An 11,658-nucleotide genomic window follows, 5' to 3' on the forward strand; every position below is an offset into this window, starting at 1 on the left:
CCTTCTAAATCGCCGCCCTCTTCTCCTATTCCCCCTCTTATTTCCAAGTCCCAGGAGTTTAAACCCAAATGGAAGGAGATCGTTTCATGTGGGCACCAGGGGAGCTCTGGTTGCTTTCTTCCCAGGTCTTCGTCTTTGCAGAAACACCCGCACCCCTCTGCATTCCGCCATCTAGAAGCAAAACAGGCTAACGTGTATCCGCAGTAAAGCAATCTCATCACTCATTAGTTGTTAGCACTAGCATGTGATCAAGGTCACACTCCTTTACCCTGGCTAATTAAGGTGACAAGACCCTATCTTTCTTTTCTCTAATGGTGAGCTGTTCCCCTCTTTGCACACCACACCTTCTCATCCTTTAAATCTTCTATTTTCCTGACACTAGCCTCCTTAATTCTACCACAAAATCAGCATCCTTGTACTTTACACCCTTTTTCTTGCAACTTTGGTAAATCCCAAACAGTCAGAGGGGACATATGAAGGGCACTGCACAGGGGAAGATGAGTCATTTTCACCAAGATACTGTAGCCTGAGGGTAGCAGATAAGTGCACTCAATAAAGTCCGGTACGAGTCAGAACACTGACATTTATGTTTCTGGTGCTGTGAGCTGCTACCTGTGCAAGGAGAGTCGACAGAAATCTGCTCATGAAAGGTGTTTGGCCCAGGAGTGATCCACACAGATTGGAATTTAGCCCCTGTTTCCTGCTACCATTTGTCAGCAGAGGAATTGCTTCAGCCTTGAGAGACAGTGTGAAGAGCCACAGATGAATGATTTAACCAACACACATTGTTTTCTATGAAAGATGGAGGATACACATGCCGCATCCTTAAACATTAAAAGAAAACAAAAAGAAAGTGCCTTTGGTTAAGACAAATCAAAGAAGAAAGGCGTGCCAAAGGTTTTGAGGCTCTTTACTGTGTGCACAAAGGCACAATCTTTCCCTGTTGTATGTGTGTTCATGCAAACATGTGAATGTCTGTGCTACTGTTCATCCTCAGGGTTAGTGTTTTCTTTGCTGATTGTGACAATAACAGCGATGATTATTGCCTGCTTGGCATCATCGAGCGCAAAAGTGTAGCACTGCCATTCTGGTGCTCATTCATCAATGTCGCGCCTCTGCTTTCGTTCCTAACCAGTACACACACGCACGCACACACGAATACAACCACAATATAGCGAGGGCCTGTCAAAGATGAGACATCCTAATTCACTATGTAAGAACAGGCTTATTCTTTTCATTAGCATCCGCCATCACAGCAGCTAAAGCCCAGCAGCTGAACAATGCATCAACTGGAGCTCGACGGCACACGGAAGTACTCGAAACGCTCCATTTGCTCAGAGGTTGAGAGGTTGAGGCACAATTCTTATAAAGTAAGGTTGAAGAGGTGGCGTGCAGCTGTACACGCATGCATGCACTCACACACATCCGCTGTTTACCAGTAAATGTCTTGGCAGTAGAGCAGGCAGTGCCTACACTCAAAAAAAGTGCTGGGTTGTGTTTGTAACACATTGCTGGGCTGATTATGCTGGGTCATAATTCTGAGTTGTTTGAGATACTGGGAACACACTGTTTGGTTGCTCATGCAGGGTCAAAAGAGTTGTAAAGGGTTCATCCACAGCTGAACAGCTGGTTGGGTCACTTTGACCAAACTGCTGGTTCATTCCTTTTCCCACTCATTTTCATTTTCTCACACCCAATTCATTGTTTCCGGAAAGTTCTCTTTCCATCAAAGCTTTGCACAACACACAGTGAGCAGGATTTCATTTCACTTTTTTTGTAATCAGTATGGCAGCCTGGTGTTGAGCTCATTTCACTCTAAAGATCAATCTTGGATCATAGATGGGTTAGTCTTTTTGTTCTGTGACTTTCATTATTTTTTAATGATTAATGAATACATTTCTAACAAAGAATGCATATGTAAGAATAAATTATACACCCCTAACACCATTATTGTTGCTGCTGTTATCACTGAACATAAAAGTCAGAGTTTTAAAGGAAATAATTCAGTGTATGGGTAATATTTCATCCAGAAAAAAGGAGGTAATTTCACTAACTAGGTTGGGTCAAATGAACAACCCATCTTCTAGGCAAAACAGTAAGTTCCAGAACTCGGGTCAAACCAACCCGAAGCATGTTCTGTCCCATATACTATCAGTGGTTGGGTTAAAGTTGGGTTATTTTTTAACCCAGCAGTTTTTTTTGTGTGTGTATAGAGTAAGTTTGAAGAGGTGACATACAACTGTATGCCTGTATGCACCCACATACAGCCGCTTCTTACCAATAACTGTCTTAGCAGTAGAGTAGGTAGTGCCCTATGATGCTGAAAACATCTCACCCAGAGCTCCTCCAGGCTGCACTCTTAACAGCAGCAATAACCCCTAGGAGACCAACGACAGCGACTGGTGTCTCTGCATCCTCAAGTGTTGCCATTAGACGCAAGCTCCGGCCATGCCTCAAACCCAACCACCATGACCCATCGTCACTTATATCAACAGATGGGCATCAAATGGATTACGGCTTGGCCTGTACTACGAGACAGCCACTGGCTATGTCGCCATGGAGGCTCATTATGTTTGACTGACTGAGGCTGGCACTCGATGTGTGTGTGTGCCAGCACAAGAGAGAGAAATATGTGTGTTTTATAACAACCCTCATCATTATACAGTGCAGCCACAGAGATAACACTTCAGCATGTTGGCCAACACAGTCACTACCGCTGCTGCTTCCTTTGCCAGCATTACCATTCAACTGGTCTTTCTCTAGCTAGTTGTTAGGGCTCCGGCTGACAGCTCATACTAATATGTGTGGTGGTGTGTCAGCCCATACTAATGTGTGTGCAACAGCAGGGAAGAGGTAGCATATAGCAGATGTTAGGAGTGCAAAATAGAGACGGTGGTGTTGTAATGTTGAGGCATTTCTCCGCCTCTCTCCTTCCCTGTTGTACAGTACGCTCCTTCACAGCTTGCTTTTCTGAAACCCCCTCCTGTTTGCTCTTCAGCTCGCTACCTCTGCTCTTTTCGATTTCTTGTGACATCCGCGGCCACTTGACTTTCAGAGCACATTCCCCTCCTCCTCTCTCTGTATGTGTCTGTGGTAAGAGGGCAGGAATAGCAGCCTGCCTACCCGCCCGTCTCCAGACCCGCTGACCCGGAGCTTGTTTGCAATGCTGAGGGTTTACTTTGGAGTACTCGCGAGGATATGGCTACTCCTGACCTTGAGATGCTGTCAATACCATAAGTCACTCAATTTCTCCACGTCTCCATTGGTGATGAGATGCAACACGCGGTCTGATGCACTGCAGTGTTGTCTGTGTGTGAGAGACAGCACGAGACTACAATGAATAACAAGGGAACCAAAAAAGGGATTTTTCACAAACACATTAATCTCCAAAGTTATATTGCAGTGAGATTTGTGTATAAAATCCCTGGGCTATGAAAAGGATTGCAGCGGGGTATTAAGGACAAAAACAAAAGCACGCAGGTAGAATTCCCATGGACGCACCAGAGACATACAGGGAAGTCACTCAGTTTGCCAGAGGGATGAGCTGCACTGCTCAGAGTGGGATGGATTCCGACTGTCAGTCAATCTGATTGGCCAGAAAGCAGGATGTATTTAATCCCGGCTGTTGCTGACTCCGGTGCTGTTGATTCCATCAAATCTGTATCATGCTTTCTATTCAGGAGCCGACTCTGCAACACAGGAGCATGAAATCCCATTGTAGCCTTGCAACTCTCTTATGAACTGCATTATTTGTTCAAAAATCACTCAACAGTGTTTTTAATCTTTGCAGGTTTTCTGTTGTCAGAGGGAATTTGGTGCTGGATCCAACCTCCTGCGCTGTCAAACTGAGCTGGCTGATGGGTGCGCTGGGTGGTTTCTAACTGTCTCTGTGACTTCCTTGGCTTTTATCTCGTTGAGGAAAGGAGGAGAAAATGTTCATTGATCTTGGCCGGTGGTCAGCCTGGTTCTAGCAAGGAGACGGGAGGGGTGGTGAGGTGGAGGTTGCCGCTGTTGTTGGCTGGAGATTCGAGAGCCGAACATCAGGTTTTTTCGATCAAAATATGTCAGAGAGTGTTTGACCTTGATCTAACCTTAACGAGCCAACCTGGGACACTACAGCGCTGTTTGCCTCAGGTTGACAGACGACTTAGGGGTTTGAAGACAAACGGAGGAGTTGAAGGGAGAGATATTTGCAGAGGTTTGTGAGAAAAAGATTTGAGAAACAGAAACAATGCAATATAGAGAAATTTAGAGAAAAAGAGGAAGACTGAGGCAGTGAGAAAGAATGTAGCTAGAGACAAGTAATGGTTCTAACCCCTCGTCTCCATCTTGCACCCCAGAGAGCAAAAATCTCATTCAACAGGCTCAGACAAAGGCAAGAGATGGGCCACTGTGGAGGGACTGTGGGAGACCGGCGCTATAAGAGAATCACAACAAAACAGACAGACTGAGCGGGGAAGATGGAGGTACTTGTCTCAGAGAACGATCCTCAACAATATAATATAATCTCTTTACTCTTTCAATAACTCTAAAAGAAAATTGCAAGATCAATAGTAGAAATGTTCTCATGCGTATCGTTGCGTATCAGCTGATACAGAATACTAATCAGATGCCAGTGCGTTAAAAAATAGATGCATATTCTTAACAGGTGTATACTGAATCTGCATGGATGTGACATGATTGCTATCGTTGTTTTGTCATGGTTCAGATTAAACATGAACAAATACATAGGCCTACAGAAAATGAATGCCATCAAACATACCTTTGTCATCTAGGGGGAAAATGGCATGCAGGGAAGTAGCAGGGTCTGACCTCTGAATTACAAAGTTTTGTGGTATCAGATTGTGCATACACCTACATTTAAGCTGTATTGGAATCACTTCTAAATATTGGTATCTAGGGGTGTCATAATTTCTGTATTAAATTGTAAATTAATTGAAATGAGGTCTCAATTTCGAGAACTGAAGCAAAAGGCCAAAGTAATGATTCTCCCAGGTTTTCTCTCCACCCTCGCCTACTTGCAACGTCCAGCATCCAAACGAAAGAACAACACTCCCAAGGACAACTCGGTTTAACAAACCAGCCAATAAATCACACTTGATAGCATACAGATTATCTTTTGAAAAAAGAATCTGAAAATGTTAAGTGGCAGTTGTCATAAAACCAAACACCTGTTGATCTTTACAAATTACTGTCTTATAAATTACAATGTCAGTGTCATCAGTGGTAAATCAAAAAAAAAAATTTGATTGAAAAACTGAATTGAATTGTGACCTTAAAATTTAAAGTCATACTGAACCGTGGATTTGTAGAATCGTGACACCCCCACTGGTGTCACTATCGGAACAATCCTAATCAAAAGCATGCAACTAACCGTTTTCATTTCATTATTGCTAATTGATTAGTTGTTTGGTCCAGAAAATGGAGAAAAATGTTGATCACTGTTCCCCAAAGTTCAAAGTAACATCCTCAAATGTCTTGTTTTTTTTCCACAATCCAAAGATATTCAGGTAGCTGAAGAAACCAGAGAAAAATCACATTTGGGAAGCTCAAATCAGAGAGTTTGGATATTTTGTTGAATTAATCAATCAAAATAGTTGGCAATTTATTTGAGAATTGACAACTAATTGATTAATCACCAAAAAATTGATGTACAACTTTTGCAGATTCTTTTTACAGCTGCAAAAACTTAAAGTAAATCAGACATGATAATGCTTAAGTTTGCTCATTTTGAACGTAATAAAATATTTGGTCATAACGATTTCCCATCGAGATGCTGCACAGCACCAGGGAACATTGTTTACTGGGCTTTATCAAAGAGAAAAAATGCAGCCTCCAGCAATTTGGACATTGCAGCAGTCGATATGGTGATGTCAGTTGTTTTTTGATTAATTCTGCAGCCTTAATACACACAGACACATGCTGGAGCACACATGCAAACCGGTGAAAACAAAACAAAAGCTTCAGGTTTTAAAATCTTTGCAGGGCTTATCCTTCCAAAAAGATGCTGCCATAGCAACGACACACACTCCTCACAAAAAAAACAGACAGGCTCCCTTTGAAGCAAATGAATGAGACTGCCACAAATGGATGGAGAGGAGAAAGAAATGAGTACACGAATGAGGACTAAAGGCAAATAAAGGAGTCAAGCAGAGTATATATGGTCTTACAAAAATGTACTGTCTCTGACGCGGGAGGGACGTAGTCCAAAAATCGAATTTATTTAATGGATAGAGAGCCAACACATGTTAACAAACACATGTGAAAGACTGGGTGATTACATGGGGAGGTGCTCAAGGGAGAAGTAGACAGTGTGAACAGTGTGAACAGCTTGTTGTCAATTACCAAGCCTTGGTACATAAAAAAGAGCATCCATTGTGGAGCTATTCCATTTAATCAGCTTTATTTTGTGCCGGAGAAGCAGAGAAAAACAGAGTTTGTAGGTGGTAACACAGACAAGGTCATAGCAACAGGTAGGTGTCATACAATCTGCCGAAACATTGAGTATTAAGTAGTCCCTGGGAGACTTATTTGTGTTTTACCTCCGTGAATAAGGTGTTCATTAAGTGAGTTTCTGCTCTCAGTTACCTTTCCTACACTAATCCCTCAAAAGTGCAAACAGTTCCCTGCAATTATTCGATATTCCATCAATTATACAACCACTGACTGAAACATTTGGAACCGTCAAGTTAGCTGACAAGTGGAAGACAAATTTGTGCTGTTTGAGGAAACAACATCATGCCAGCTGTCCCGAAAATACATTTCTGCACCTTCAAAGCAGCAACTGACACACATTGTTTCCTTCCTCAACTTCCCGAAAGAAAAGGGAGATACGAACAACACTGCCTCCCTGAGGACCTGTGTGTTCAGCCAGCCTCAGCTTTACTAATTCATTTCGACTTTGCTAAACAAACATTTAATTTCACCAGCATTCATCAGACGAGTCTCCAGCTCTCCAGTCAACATGTCAGCTGCCATAACACTGAAGATTTTTTACACAGATGACATCTCTCACCTAAAATTAGCAGCGACTGCTGTCATCTGCACAGTCAGAAAATATCCCGACGCACTGGGGGACCTTCTGTCACTGATTTATCCACAGTAAAAATAAATAGAGGGATAAAATTAGCAGCAGTAAATGGACAGGTAGGAGTTTTAAGGACTGTGATTGTGTGACGGCTATTTCAACCCACCCTGTCACAACACTGGGCTGCATCTGTTGACTGCGCGGTGACCCGCGCTAGGTGCCATCAATCTACCCGACAACACTCTTTGAACGCTTCAGCTCCATCTGCCTCCAGCTTTGCTGCACCTTGCAGGAGATGGATGGCACCGAGCAGTGTTTTCAGGGGCCTTGCATGTATTTAGTTGGGATGCACGCAAAACAAAACATTCAACACAAATTCTTGCATGCAGGCTGCTCGCACACACAAAGTAAAGTGTACAGGCCTTGACAATGCTACCTGTCCTGTGTTTTGTTAAGCTTGTTGTAAGTCCTCATTTCAAATTTGGTGTGTTTGGGGCTGCCACTAACTATTATTTTCATTACTGATCAATATGTTGATCATTTTCTTGATGAATCCGTTAGTTGTTTGGTCCAAAAACTCAGAAAATGGTGGAAAAATGCTGATCCTGAAAAATGTGGTTCCTACAGCCAAAGGTGATGTCCTTCAATGTTGTTCTGTCCATCTCAGTTGGCTATCATAGAGGACTAAAGACACCAGACACTATTCACATTTGAGAAGTTGAAATCAGAGAGAACATTTTTGTTTTCTTAAAAAAAGACGAATCAATTATCAAAACAGGTGGCAGTTAATTTAGTAGTAGATTAATGAATGATAAATCAAAACTTTTCACATCTAAGAAGCTGATATCAGAGAATTTTGACTTTTGTCCCTCAAAAAAATGACTCAAAAATAGTTGTAGATTTATTTAGTAGTTGACAACTAATCAGTTAAATGACTAATTGTTGCAGCTCTAATGTACATGTTTCTCTCTCACACACAAATGGCTGCAATCACTCTCCACACTGCATTAGCGTGCCACCTTCACCCCCCTTAAATATCTCCACAGGTCTTCAAAGTTAACAGCCAGCCACCATCAAGATAAATAACAACTCCTCTGTGACAACATCTATTTAGCACAAGGACAGTCACACATTTTTTTCCCCCCACGGCCTCCATTAAAATGCTTTCTCCCCCCCAAAGGTGTCTCTATATGACTATATGCGCAGGCTAGCTGCCTAAACCAAGGAGAGGATCCGAGCCGAGCCGTGCTGAACTGAACTGAGTGGAGCGGCCTTCCCCTTCTCGTCGCCACAGATAAGAACAGAGGTCTTCTTGTCCCTGCTGAATTCTATCATCTAGCAGGCCCTGCTGATCCGAATGCCCCACAACAGCAGCCACAGCATATAAATGCGCTCCATTCTTCATGCTGTGTGTGTGCATCTATTTGTGTGTGCGGAGGGGAGCATTTAGGGGAATATGTTCTCATGGTCATGGCGTTTCCTGAGTCTCTGGAGTATAAAGACCCCCATGAAAATATGCTCATATTAAGTTGAAGGATGCTTTAACTGTTGAATGGGGACTTTTGTGAGTGTGAGCATCATTTCAATCATCTGTCTGCAACACTGGGTGGTTTGCTGGCAAAATGTCCCCTCCACTCCTGTTCATGTCACTCTTATTCCAGACAATTCACTATAAAAGAAATGTATTATCTCCATATTCACAGTGCCTGATTCAGCATTGATGATCAGCGAGGCGCTTTGATTAATAAGCTACCAATCCTTCATGTTAGGAGGACAGAGGAATGAGCTCAGCCTGACTGAAAGCAGCCTCTGTTTCTCTCATTCCACCAGAGGGGCTCTGAGTCCTCATTAATGGTACATCTTCAGGAGCACTACTCATTCTCAACAGGTTTGATATCGCCACACAACAAAAACACATACACACAAAATGCATGCTGCAAAATCCAACAGATGTGCCAAAGAGCTGTTTAAACACAACAAGATGTTACAGACATGCTTTGGTCAACTCCAAATGCATTTTTTTCCGGTGGGCTCTTGACACCATGCATCAATTTTCCAAAAATAAATTTCCGTGACAGCAAACAGATAACTGAAATTGACTTTTTACATGCAAAAAATTGACTCTTTCAGTCCGTATTTACCAATTCTGATTCTCTCATTTCTTAATTTTTGTCACTTTAGGTGTCCACTGGCCAAAAAAACTCCTCAAATACAACAAATCATTCAATTCCAGACATATTTTGGACAACTCCAAATGCATTTTTATCAGTGCATTTATCAGCATAATGCATCTGTTGAAATGACATGTAGGCAACAGAAATTTAAATATGATAAATAATTTCACAGAGAAATCCCTCATTTTAGTCCCTGTTTGCTAACTGCGGTGCTCATTTCTTCATTTTTTTCACTTTAGGTGTCAACCTTCACACACACATATTCAATTAAACATGCAAATATGATGCAAATTTGGAGAAATAATCAATTGGAACAGCATATGTTAGTATGAAACTCCTCCTCAGAAGAAATTAGCATTGACCATGTAAACCTCAGCCTACCTGTTAATTTGTGATCCACTGGTGCTTCTGGTGGGCTGCCAGATTCCCACTGATGTGTGTTTTTTTTTTTTTCCTGAGATTTCGTCCTTCTCCTCCTCGTCCTCTTCACTAAACCTTCCTCGAGCAATAAATGTCAGGCGAGCAAGAAGTGCTTGTTTCTAAAAATAAAAAAGTAAAAAATAAAAAAAAATACTACAAAAAAATAAAAAAAATAAAAAATAAAAAAAAACACCTTCAAAAATGCCCCCCCGACGGCACTACCTCGTTCAATCCAACCGGGCCGGCAGGTGGGACTTCATCATGACTGGAGACAACGACAGTGGAGGCTGAATACCTAAAATAAAGCTGCTCTACTGCATCACACAGCACATACAGCAGGATATATATGGTTCCCCATCGGCTCGGCTCGGTCCACGTCCTCTCCAGCTGCACGGTAATATGTTAATTAAATTATCGGCTGACAGTCCGGTGCGCCTCAGAAAAAATGTCCGTTTTTATCGACGTCTTAATTCGACAAAAACCCAAATAACCCGGACGTGTCTGCAGGGTCTCGGTGGATTTGACAGCCGCGGAAGTGTCACCTGTGTTGACCAGCGGTCGCAGCTGCTCAGTCTCTGAGCGTTTTCTTTTTGTTTTTCTGGGACGTCGTCGATAAATCCTCAATAAATCCGCTCAAGGGGAGCTCCGACACCGCCGAGCACCGGTCCAAGTCACGGTGCAAGCCTCGGCTGGCTTTGACTCGGTGGACATGGACTGCGCTGCGAGGAGATGCTGCCGCTGCTGCCGCTGCTGCTGTGGACGCCGTGAACGCCTCGCACACGCGTACGTGCGCGGCCTTGTAAGCACGCACGCTCGTCCCCGGCGTGTGACGCGCGCCGCAGTGTCCTCCCTAGCAAGCTGGTTGCCTTGGCAACGCTTTCCTCTGACCTCAATATGGTCGCTTTTATACTAAAAAAAAAATGTGTCGCGTTTACCGCAGTTTCTGTCGCGATGGCATCCTACTCACATCCACTCAGTGGTGAAAATAGGGATTAGTGCGCTGATTTGTGTGGAGGTCGTGGTACGGTTGGTCTCCATCTTCTCCTGCAGAGGGATGTGAAAAATTAGTGCTCAGGAGTTTCATTTTTTTCGGCATCCCTCTCTCCTCTCCTCCTGCGCTCACACGCTCACATCCAGCCGGGCAGATCTGCATCAGCATGACGTCAGAGGACGTTAAAGGGATACTAGCCATTTTTTCCCCTCCTCCTCCTCTCATCCATCCCTCTACCTTGCATCTTTCCTTTCCAGCTGTCCCTCCACTGTTAACCCAGCCACCTGAAGCACCCCCCTTTACCTCAGTTGCTCCCCTACTCTCTCCATCCATCATATACAGTTTATCATTTCCACTCAGAAAACGTGCAACACTCTACTTCTGCCTGGCTTATCCTTATAGAAGGCTAACCATGTTAATCACTGAGGGAAGGATGTACACAGAGTGACATTAAAGGGATAGTTCAGATTGTTTGTTGTAAGGTTGTAGGATGTACTTATCGATAATCAGTGTTTTACCTAGACAGTAGATGGCTGTGACAAAGTAAAATATCACTGCCAAACACTGACAAACGGCAAAATAGTAAATTTACCTCATTGCATGGGAGTTGCTTGTGTGTGCTGCCTCAGTTTGTTTGTGTTATTGGGTCAGGTGGGTGTTTTAAAAGGAAATAATCAGCAAAGCAAATAAACTAAATAATCGGGGCAGCGGAATACCAGCAACTCCTGTGCTCTGCAAGGTAAAATGACTGATTTTACTAATGAAATTTGGTTGGATTAGAGATGGATATGTGGCTTGTGTAAGGGCAGTTAGACAGCAAAGCAAAGTAGTGAAAATATTCTAAATATAGTATACTCTCAGATTTTTTTAGGTGGACCTTTTTAGCTAAAATAGCTTGTTGCTGACCCTGTCCACTACCTTGCTTAGCTTCCATGCTGGTGTCCCTCTGCTTCTCCAAACTTGGGTTGTGTGGACCACCATCTACTGTAGCCAACACACTGACTAACAATAAGTAGCTCATACAGTTCCACATCAGATAATCTGAA

At 43.0% G+C, this 11,658-nt stretch overlaps 1 protein-coding gene across 1 annotated transcript in view; it reads right to left on the reverse strand.

Annotated features, from left to right (window-relative positions):
- The window catches only part of nlgn2a (neuroligin 2a), a 256,832-nt gene extending 246,155 nt beyond the window's left edge, over window positions 1–10,677 (reverse strand). The window contains exon 1 of the mRNA XM_084711539.1: window positions 9,583–10,677. The gene's annotated coding sequence lies outside the window, so the exon portion shown is untranslated. The remainder of the gene's footprint in view (window positions 1–9,582) is intronic.
- Between the last annotated feature and the right edge of the window lie 981 nt (window positions 10,678–11,658).

Source organism: Lutjanus erythropterus, chromosome 23 (assembly GCF_056507025.1).
Source record: "Lutjanus erythropterus isolate fLutEry1 chromosome 23, fLutEry1.hap2, whole genome shotgun sequence".
In the NCBI taxonomy this organism is placed as follows: Eukaryota; Metazoa; Chordata; class Actinopteri; order Lutjaniformes; family Lutjanidae; genus Lutjanus; species Lutjanus erythropterus.